This window comes from Arvicanthis niloticus, chromosome 4, assembly GCF_011762505.2.
Source record: "Arvicanthis niloticus isolate mArvNil1 chromosome 4, mArvNil1.pat.X, whole genome shotgun sequence".
Classification (NCBI taxonomy): Eukaryota; Metazoa; Chordata; class Mammalia; order Rodentia; family Muridae; genus Arvicanthis; species Arvicanthis niloticus.
The window spans coordinates 112,949,679-112,961,878 of NC_047661.1; positions in this window are offsets into that span (position 1 = coordinate 112,949,679).

A 12,200-nucleotide genomic window follows, 5' to 3' on the forward strand; every position below is an offset into this window, starting at 1 on the left:
CAATCACGCACACTCTGCAGACATGCATAAGCTACACAAAGCTCTCACCACACAGACACCACAAACACACACACACAGGAACTCAACAAGAACACCTAGTGTGTGTATAAATGAAACTGGGGTCACACAAATATAATACATGTATATTACATCTTATGTAAAACATTATATGATGTATACGACTTCAATGTATTTATATGCTTCTATAAATGAAATAATTATTATCCTTGTACTATTGGTAATTGCTTGGAATTCAGATCTTTGCTATTATGAAGATAATAGGTCAAAGCAATCGACAGATAAATCTGCATGTTAATGACATTTTCTTGAGTTTCCTGCATGAAATTGCTAAGATTGAGATGAATGCTTTTCAACTTTGGATGTACTCTACATACTCAGCAGTTAGCTTCCAAAACATTACTGCCAGTTTAGATACTTACACAGGATACATAAAAATGGTATTTCTCATGATAGGTTTTAACAGGATGTATATTTTAAGTTATAATTATTTGATCAAAAACATAAATTATAATTGTAAAATGTATAAATGACTAATATACCTATAAAAATTCATGTTTTTCTGTTGTCATTTGTTCAGGCATTCCATGTTTTTTGTTTCCATTTCTAAAAGGTCCATTTATCATGATATTGATCCAGATTTTGACATTAATGCAGCAGCCATTTTTCATAACTTGCCATTTGCCCTTTATTTATTATTAGAATTTTAAATTTGTGTTTAATCAAATAAATTCATTCTGTTATGGATTTTGTTTTTATCATGTTAAAGAAGTTCCTTTCTACTTTTCTAACTTTAGTAGAAATAATGACTTGGTTATACCTAAAGTCTGTGCTATTTATTCAAGAATTGTTTAATTTATCAAAATGATCAATTGTATGTACCTATATACATATTTATTAATATCTGTCTTAAAACTTGAGTTTTTCATTTCTAAAATCCTCAAATGCACATAAAGTTGAAAATAGAATAATTACTAATTATATATCATATTTGTCAAGGTTCCCCAGAGTTACAGAACTAGTAACATACACCTAAACATGAAAAGAGAATTAATAAATAATTAATCGTGAACCTTGATGACCACAAATACTGGTGGAGTGGTTAACAGACAGGAGACTATGAAGAGTTTCGGTTAAAAGCCCAAGCTGAATTGGCTAGCAGAATCCCCTCTTGGGCCAGGAATGTTAATCTCTAATCTCCTAAAGCCTTCAATTCCTTGAATCAGGCTCACCCACATTATGGAAGGCAACCAACTTACTTAGAGATTGCCAGAAGCAAAATATTAATCTCATCAAAAAAATACCTTGACAGAAACATGCAGAATAATGTTTGACCAAATATCTGCACACTATGGTCTATCTAAATTGCCCTACCAAAACTTGCCATCATTTAAATGTCATAACTGTTAGGCAGAGCATGGTGACGAGCAACTGCAACTCAAGCACTTGGGAGGTGGAAAAGGGAGGGTCGGAATTCAAACCCAGACACATAAGCAAGTTTGAACAAGGTCAAGGCTATGTGAGAGTATCTCCAAAGAACCAAGAATATTTAAATATTAAAAATACGTTTGTAATAGAACTGGTAGAATAACAGTCTATAATCTCAAAAACATAAATAGATTTTACTAATCTGTGGGGAATATTTTTTGTTTGTTTGATTGACTGATTGATTTTATTAAGACAAAAGTAGGTCTGGCTGTCCTGGAACTCATTATGTAAACAGAATTATCCTTAAACTCACAAAGACAAACCTGTTTTGCCCCCTGAGTGCTGGGATTTAAGGCGTCATCATCATTCCTGGCAACTAATTTGTGTTTTATTGTTCTTTGTTTTGAATTTATAATTTTTCCCCAAATATTCTTATAAATTGCTAGATTTTAATATATATCTAAGATTCTCCATATATTATTAAAAGATTTATCTATTTGTATGTGTAAGTGTTTGCCTGAATGTGTGTATGTACAACATGTGTGTACACAGTACCTGCAGATTCCAGAGGAAGATGCTAGAATCCCTGGATCGAGAGTTACATGTACTTTTGAACTACAATGTCAGTGCTGAGAACCAAACCCACATCATCTACAAAAGCAGCAAATGCTCTTGACCACTGACCAGCCTCTCCAGCGCCTTTCTATGCTAACTGAACCCCTTCCGAATGGCCCATACATCTCTACTTTGATGGACCCACTGTTACTGAAATTCTTGCTTGCTTTGTGGTATAAAATGAAGTCCTTCCATACTGCCTGCCCTTAACTAAAAATCAATTTTCAAGAAGCCATACTCATTACAGAATGGCACACCCCAAGCTCTAGGTACTGGCGGTGCTTACTGGTTTTGAGATGGCAACACTCCAGGCCTTATCAGTGTATACAGCTAGGTAATCTACATATTTAAATTATGAGTTTATACTGATATTTGCTGGCTTCTTTGCTTTTATATTTACCTTAATGTTATGCCAGGAAACTTTAATTTTTAATCATTCTAACATAAATACTATTGTCTTATCCTACAAAGCATACAAAGCCATTTCAAAAAGCAGTTATGTGGTCACTTCTAATATCTTTATTATTAAAAAATACTAACGCTTTCACATCTACATTTTCCTAGAACATGTCTTATTCTGTGTATGTAATTTTAAAGCTATTGCTACAGTTCTACTTTCATGTACTTCCCTTAGTTCAATATTTGTTCGTGTAATATTTCCTCTTTTCCTCCTATGAGCAGCACAAAAGCTGGCTAACGCAGGTGTGCTTGTCTTTTCTTCCTTCAATTCCAGAAACCCAACATCCTATTCGAAGCAACAGATCTGAAGCTTGATATAGAAAAATATTATGACCTTTGATTTCTGAAATAAGTTTTGGCTCTACTCTTCAGCTTGTCAGGTTTATTTTGGGGTGTGCGTGTGCTTATGTGTATATGTGTATGTGACAAGTACATGTTGTTTATATGTGTATGTGGGGTTTGCATGTTGTTTATATGTGTATGTGGTGTGTATGTGTGTGTGTATCCATGTATGCTTATGCTTCTGTGTATATGTGTATGTGAAGAATGTGTATTGTTTATATGTGTATGTGTGGTGTGTGTATTGTTTATATGTGTATATGTGTATGTCATGTGTGCATTTGTTTGCACATGTGTGCATGCGTGCATGTATGCATGCAGGTGTGTGTGCATGCATGTGTGTGTGTGTGTGTGTGTAAGCCATACGACAATCTCAGTTGTTATTATTCAAAGTGTTGTCCACTATCCGCTATATTTTGATTTAAGTTCTCTCGGTTAGGCTAGTCTGGCTAGCCGGTAAACCCTAGAGATCCATCTACCTGTCTCCAGCTTTGCAGTGATGGAGTTACAAATAACCTCCATTCCTATTGTTTCTGTGTGGGTTCTACAAATGGAACAAGAATCCCAATGCTCGCCAGGTAAGCACCTAACCAAGTGAGCCACCTTCCCATGCCCAATCTGTTCAATTTATAAATACCAGTGGGAGTGTTCTTCTGTGGCTTTTCCCATTTTCTCATTTCTTCATTAGGTTTCTCTCTGTTGTACTGTAACACATACATTTATTTAAGCTCAATCCAACATTCAGACCATTCATTTACTCAGTATCCAATACCAATTTTTCTTATCATTCTAGATTTCTCTGAAATTGCCCACACACATAATATTATATTACATATCTTTCGTGTTCCAGATAGGGTTTTTTTTTTTTTTTGCTGTGGTGGGTCCCTGCAGGACATTTTAGCTGAATATCACTGCTTGCTAGAACATTTGTAGATGCTGCTATGTTGTTTTCAGATGTTAAACGATGCCACTAGCTGAGAGTTCACACACCAATCTGCTCTGATGTCCTTGAACAGGATTTTGATCTTTTATAAGGGAAGCCCAAGGGAGCTTGACTCTGATGTCTGATTACTATGCTAGGACATATCTCCAAGCTGACCACTGAATATATAGATTCATCTCCCTTAATTTTACAAGTTTTGTTGAAGAAATTTCTTCTAATTTGAAATGGTATTTCTTTCCTTTTCTGTTTGGGAGACTTTTCTTATGTTTATGGCTTTGCTTTGCTTTTCTTCCACACCAATATGTTTTCTCACATTTTTCTATCGCAAATGTTTCTCAGGCTTCCCCATTTGTATTTATGTCACTTTGTACAATCTTCCCTGTTCACCTCTGTGAACCAATAAGCTGCCTTAATTTCTAGGAGGGTTTTGTATTCTTTGAAGTCTCTCTTCAGTTCTATCAGAGATCCTTGTGATTCTTCTTGCTATAGAAGGTGCTCCTGAGTTTTCCCATTTCTACTTGTTTCTACTTTGTGATTGCTCTTTCCATCCTCAATTTCTAATTTTCTATTTTTAATTTTTCTTTTATGTTATGGTAGCATTTTTCTCACTTCCAAAACAACATTGACCTTCATCTATTTTCTTATAGTATCACCTATGGGATTTGGGTGGTTTTGTTTGCTTTTAACACACTTAGAAAGATGTTCATTAGTCTTAGCATTTTAATTGGAAGGTGTATTCTGTGGAGTGAAGGATAAGAGATGAATAATTTGGGCATTCCTGGTTTCTCAACTCAAGGGATCCCTCTTCTATGGCTACCATGAACAGATGTTACTTGACCACAAGAACCCTCTTAGGCAAGATTTACACACTGGTTCTTTTCATGTCCTGTTCTATAAAGACTCACTAACTTCTGGATGTGCTCTCAAAGAGTATCTCAGATATCCAGACTATACCCCAGAAGTGCTGCTTTCCTATGATGTGCCAATCCCCTACACTTTAAAGCCTGTGTCTTTCCATTCCTCAAGTGTGAGTTCTCTGAGAGGGGCTATCTCACAGCTCCCCTTAGCAATCCATGGAGAGCAGCACTGTCACCTTTTTGAGACTGCTGATGTCAAATGTCCTCTTCAATTGCCTGTCTGTCTCGTTTGCAGTTTTCTGTGCATTTTTTTTTAGATACCAGGGCTGTGTGGCATCTGTGCACTGCGTCTGAACTGGAGCACAGGCTCTGGGCCTCAGGCTGGAGATGTAGAATTGTCTGTGTAAGGTTTTATCTGTTCTCTGTTTACTGTCTGCGGATCTTAGAAGAAGATGTAGGGTGACTGTACTGTATGTTCTACCCATCTACCGCTGTCACTCTAAGGAGAGTGTGGAGAGCTAGTGGGCATGATGTTCTGCTCACTGACCAATATGCTAATAATACCACCAACCTACTTGTCAAAATCTTATTAAATAGTAAAAGATAATTTGTGTGTTTTTCAATATATGCTGTATAATTTAAAATGTTAAAAAATCTGAATTAATCATTAGAATGGAAATAAAACATTCAGAATTTTGATGTTATCTATTAACAGTGCTTTATAAATCAAACCCAAATTAATGGAGATGGAAGGGCTAAATATCAGATGAGAGTAGACATAAGACAGGCAGTAAAAACGTCAGCTAATTCATTGAACATTCAGGGAGAGGGAGAAATTCATTTCACATAATTTATATGTAGTTTATGTGAACATAAAGGATCATAACAAAAGCATTGTAAGTTGTGTGGATACAATAAAAGTTTTAAGTTATGGAAACAAAAGTGCCACATACCACAATGAAAATGGAATTCAAAGAAAAACAATCTGAAATAAGGAAAGCATTGATTGAAAGATAGCCCTTTAAATAATATCACACCAAAAACTGAAGTGTAAGACACACTTGTTAAAGCTGGAATCTGGCCAGTGAGGAAAACCTTCCTCCTTCATTTTCATTCTGAGCCAATTAGGAATACAAGGGAAAAGAGTAAGACAGATGGCAACTAAATTAGTAAAGCTGACATTAAAGAATGTGGATTTTCCCCCCTAGGGATGCTTTAACTAAATCACAATGAATCCTGACACTGAACAGCTTCCTTGTACACCACCAGTCTGCCCTGCATGAGGTGCCTAACCCTGAGATCTCCATGTATGCATGAGTGAGAACACAGTATAACCTCCTTGGAAAGGCAGTTAACAGGAGAGGAAGAGGCAGAATCATTAGAAACCCTGTCTTTGTAACTCACCCACCACTGATTACTCTATGAGAGGATGGAGTGAGAAGGGCAAGCAAAGTTTAGTGGTAATGAGCTAATGACCAAGCCTCCATCTGGAAGACTGATAATTGCAACAAATATCCAAAGCAATTTCAATAGAATTTTAAAAAAACAGCAACTAAATATCAATTCAATACAGTAGCAAAATTACAGTTATGATGTACCAGCAAAACTAATTTTATAATGTTGGGTCACCATAACATGAGGAACTGTATCAATGGTCACACTGTTAGAAGGGTTGAGAATCATTGGTCTAATCCTTCTCCAAAAGCTGATTGAGCCAGAATGAAAAGCATATGTGTCACACACAGAAAAGGCTTTTCAATGTTTCTTCAACTGGCTGAGAAAAGATAAAAATCCTTGAATTTGATGTTGCCATCATATTCCCCAGAGATAACATCTCTACTGTCGTCAACTTAGCACCTTCAAAACACATGTAGAAGCTATATTTTCAGGTATTCTTGGTTATAAATATGTATTCCAAGGCACAAATAACATAGAACAGGTAACAAGATGAGATGTCAGAATATAAACTTAGAAAATTACGTTAGTCAGTAGTGATGGTAAAAGATTGCACAAAAGAAAATTTAGTGTGTCTAAATAAGTTGTCACCTTCAAAAGGTTGACAGTAGAACCTGTGCTCACTGACCACTGTGAACACAGTCCAACTTCTTGCTTCACTGTGTTAGAAACTCATTTTTGCTCTCAACAAAAATTCCTACTCAGGCTAATTATGCCAGGTGACACCAAGGGGTTGCAAAAAAAAAAAAAAAAAAAAAAAACCAAACCAGACATAATTGGAGACAAGGTCCTGACCTTTCTTCTGGACCTCAAATTAAAAGTTTTCTGTCAGGCAACTAAAAGCAATCCAGTTGCTTCACAGGTTTTTCTATCGAGGTCCAATTCTCAGAAGCAATCAACATAGTTAAAATAAATAAAGGGAGAAAATGATAGATCCAGCAAAAAGCAATTTTAATAGAAAGGAGAGATTGGAAAGCCTTAACAGTTTGTCCAAAGAGTATCTTTCAACATGTAGACCGGACTTCTCAAAGTTAGAAAAAGGAAGAATTTTAAAATAAATAAATAAATAAATAAATAAATAAATAAATAAATAAATGTATGACTTCTGAAGGCATGTGACTATTTCACTCTCCATTAGTAGAAGGCAGGTAGAGAAATTGTTTGAGCCCAGGACCACTTTTAGTATTTGGCTGCAAATGATATTGTAATGTCCCAGAGAAGGCAGATCCACAGGTTATACTGAAGACCTATTTAACTAGGCAATTTTGCCCATGGAGTGACATTCACAGGGAAAGAAAGAATTTTCTCAAAAATCAGAGCATACTATCAAGGTAATTCTTTTTCAATGAGATTTCATCAGGGCTCTGACTTCGTGATACTCTATATTTCAATTTCTTTTCCTCCCTCTGAAATATAGGACAGGTATTAAGTTCCAACTCCTCATTATATGCTGATTTAGGGAGAGGTGATATAATACATCAATCAGATCATAAATCCCAAAGCAATACTAGAATATTTGTGACCAATACTAGAATAAATGGAATATTATTTTCCCTTCCTTGGGGGAAGCCAATTGTGTTCTAGCTAGAAAGAGAAGAACCTACCTAGATATGTGGGAGAAAGTAGAATAGACTCCAGCCCCAATAGCTTGTCCACTTCTACGCATTTCTTCCTTCTTTAATGAGTCAAGGATATTCATAGATTTTAGATGAAAGATCAATATCAGAGCTTCTTAGAAGTCAAAAACATAAAGAAACTAGGTTTGGTAGCTCATGTCTGTAATCCCAGTACTCTTTTGAGATGCACGCTGGAGAATTAGAAGTTCAAGACAAGTCTCAGATACCTAGACAAAAAGCATAAAGGACAACACAAAACAATGGTGGAGTCTTTCTAGTTCAAGATGGCACTGATCTCATGCCATGAATTAGCACTGACCTCTCTGCTGCTTCCATCCCTCTACTCACAATGCCAAGCAAGACTGAAAGGATAAAATGGTACTAAAACTGTGAATCTCAGAGGCAAAGGGATGATGAGAGGAGACTAGCCACACTACCTTGGAAGCTGGGAAACACAGAGTGATGACTGATTCAGCAACCCTGAGCTACCAAATCCTACATAGGCAGTGGGGAAGCATTGGTGCTGATTCTATAATACTCTATAGAGGCTTGGGAGTGGCAGCTTGGGAGGTGAGGCTCTGGGTGGGGTTAAGAATGAAGGAATGTGTAAAATCCGAATTCTAGAAACAACTGGCAGATACCACAATAATCTCTCATTTCCTGCAACCAGACAAGCACTCTCACACCCAGTGGCTATACGCTTTCTTTCTTCTCTGACCTTTTGATCTCCCAGTGAGACCTCAACTGACCTCCTTAAAGAAGTAGACCAGAAGGCTCAGAGTCCAGGACACACTAGACAGAGCCAAAGGTGAAGTGAGTGTGTATTGTGAGTTCTAAGGACAGCTAAGTACTCTGCATATGCAATACTTGATTCAAAGACACTGTTATGTTCTTAATAAATACACATGTGTGTACATGAATATTTGTTTTTAACACAATTATTTTTTCTTTCATATACTGGTTTAATTTCTTTATTTTTTTTTATTTGTCTAGCCTTCATTAAGTCTGATAAATTATATTATTCACTATTTCTCTGAGGCTATTTTTGTTGCCAATATCTTTGTATGAAATGACCTCTACATTTTGGGTTTTTTTTTATTATTTTTATTCTTAGTTATTAACTTTTAAGACTTTGCGAGGTCATATTAAATTAGAAGTTTAATTACAGTATTAACCAGAACTGAAATGTTATCATTGGTGTTCTCTCTCTCTCTCTCTCTCTCTCTCTCTCTCTCTCTCTCTCTCTCCTTCCTTGAAGTGTCTTAAAATCTACTCAGTCTACCAATGTGTCCAAACTGTTTCCCTGCCAGCCACTTTTTGGTTTCCATGAGGCTAATCTGGGGTTTTTAAACTTAATTGTTGTTTTGTATTTTCTTCATGCAGTATTTGTTTTATTTTCAGTATAGCCTTTGTCATTTTTACTCATGTTTTAATTTGGATAGTTTATCAGTTAGAGTTCAACAGCAATAAGAGAATGAGAAGGAAGAGGCAAAGACAAAAGTAAAGACAGAGATACAGTAAGGGAAACTGTTCTGTGTTAGAGCAGGAACTTAATATGTATGTAGGGTGAGATTAAAAAGACAAGCAAAGACAAAGAAATGGCCCAGATATTAAAGAAATCAAGGCTTAATTTCTCCCCTAGAATACTGGAAGGACAACTCACACTAGCCTAGATCATCCATTGTATATGATGGCAGGCCTGTCCAGAGAGAAAGCTGGAGCCATCAGTGGCCTACAGACAGTAAGGAATGCACAAAAAGGAAGGTCATTACTTCAACCTTCCACAAGGACTTTCACTGGTTAATCTCCAGCTAGAAGCTGGAAAAGACGATTCACTAAGGTTTGATCAAAGGCAAAGCACAGAGAAGGAATGCAGTGGATTTGAGAACTTCCAATATTCTATTACCTTCTATTATCATTAGACATGGGTAATAACTACATGTTTATATGTCACATGAGGCACTGTCCTGAGTAACTGTGGCATAGATTTCAGTCATCGTCGAGGAAAATCTCAATTCAGAAATTGCCTATATCTGATTCGCCTGTAAGCATGTCTATGAGTGACTTCTTTGATTTTTAATTGTTGTGGCACGCTAATTGTCCTGAGGGCATACATATTTTCTTGATTGTTGATTGTTAATTGTTAATAACCCACTGTGGGCAGAATTATTCCTAGGCAAATGTTCCTAAACTGTTTAAGACAGCTAGTGAGTATAAGTCACATTGGGCGTTAGCTAGTAAACAGCATTCTCCATGGTTCTTGCTAAACTTCTTCACTGTGAGATGAGTTTCCTGGTTGGAGCCAATACTGTGTGTTTCTTTTCTTTCTTTCTTTATTTCTCTTAGCGAAAAACTAGTCATGAAAACTCTGAAACTGTAAGCTAAAGTAAGCCTTTTCAGCTCACACAGTGATGATTTTGGCTATTTGTTATAGTGACAGAGGACTGACCAACCGAAGACTGGGGCTACGGAGTATAATGGCTTATCCCATTACTATACTTGTTGTGGGAAAGCCTTCAGAATTAATTTATAGGAGGAATTTGGAAGAAATTCTCAGAAGAATACTAGGATCAAACTGGAAATCTGTGAGTGAACTGAAGGTAAGGAGAATACTGATAAAGACACAAAGAGGAAAGTGTCCTTCCAGACGAGTGTCCAGATAAAAATTAAAGTCCTATTGGAAACCATAGCAAAAAAATTAAATACATATTTCATCAGGTTTTCAAATTTTATGAGATACTGATATTGAAGTAATGACCAGTAATTCCTGCCTTCCTTTAGCTATGTTTAAAGCAAGAGTCAAGAGCAGACAGAACATAGACGTACATGAATGATTTGAAGCTAAGTCCAAAAGGGTGAGCAAGCAAGCAGCAGACACATTTTATGCTGAAGCAGAACAAGTCATAGAAATCTCATCTATTGCATTCTTCTTGGTCTCCTGTGGGCATTTATATCAACAGTGAGGGAAAGAATTTGTCTTCCTTAGTTAACTTATAATTCCTCCACCTCAGTTGACAGCTATGCTATGTTCTCATCCAACAGAAATATGACCATGAGAAGCATGGGCCATCATTTGGAACATTTCTCTGATGTTTTATATGCTAACCATTAAAATAAAAGAATAAATGAACTAACAAAATAACTTTAGAAGAACAATAAATGAATGAAGTAAAATTTTTAAAATACTCAGATTTGTAACAAAAATAATTATTCAACTAGTATATCCAAAATACCTGGATGATTTATTGAAAAATGTGTCCAAGGGCTACTTTTAGAAAATATTCATTAGATTCAATCACTTTCAAACATTTTTGAAAGAAATATAGTGTAGAAAATATTATGCAGTTTCTCTATATCCTTCCATTAATTTTAATTTAAAAATGAAATTAGGATTTTTCACAAAACTATATTGTTTATTTTTTCTACCATAATTCATCTTGCCCTCCCTCTAAGAAATGACTCCTGCACATGAGAGTTGAGAGCCAACCTGTTCTAATATATATTTATAAACATTTTGAAGTTAGCGTTGATTTTTCTTCAAAGAACATAATCCTTTTTGCATAAGAGTATTAGGATAAGTGACAGAATAGAAGTCTTTATAGAAATTGTATTTATAAGACATAATTATAGTTCTCTACTCTTTCCTAATCATATATTCACAGTATTACAGATAGGAACAGAAAGATGTGAAAAATTATTAGAGAACTGCAGATTGCATAAATCATATAAATTGACTTATTTCAGAAGTTCATTGTAGATTTTGGTACACTTGAAAAATATTGATGATAGATGAACATCATTATGATCTGTCATTTTCCACTTTCCTGCAAATTCAGTTATTATAGTTCTCAAATAATGTACGGCTTCTCAAACCTATAATTTTTAGCTTCTTACAAACTCCTTTAAAAATGTAAAACTTTCATACTCCTTTAAAAAATGTAAAGCCTGTTGTATTAATAGAGGGAATAAAAGTAGATTTTATGACAAAAATGACATACAGTGATCCTTAATCACAATTGTTCCAGAACTCTGATGATGGTAAACGGAATATGTAAGTAACGTAGCATGAGCTAGAACTAGAGGATGTGCAAGGGGCTTTTTATATCAGAAAGTTCATGAGCTACATCAATGCAAAATGAACCAAGTGTGAACACCATAAGATGGTATGAAATTTTTATTTCTAAGAAAACGATGCAGTCAGTGTTCATCCACTGGAACAGTGGATGAATGACTCACTAAGACTTTGAACATCCACAAAACAGAAATAGCAATAGTTATCCACCTAAATAAAGGCCTCTAGAAAGGTTAACCCAAGTGAAACTGATAGTGTTACTTGAGAACAAGACTTAATTAATCAAATCTTTACTGAATATATAACAATTATGGAGATTAAACAGTAAGTGCTAAAGTAGGATTAAAAAAAAAAACCTAAATGTTTGTTCCAACATAAGAAAATACAATGGAAGAATG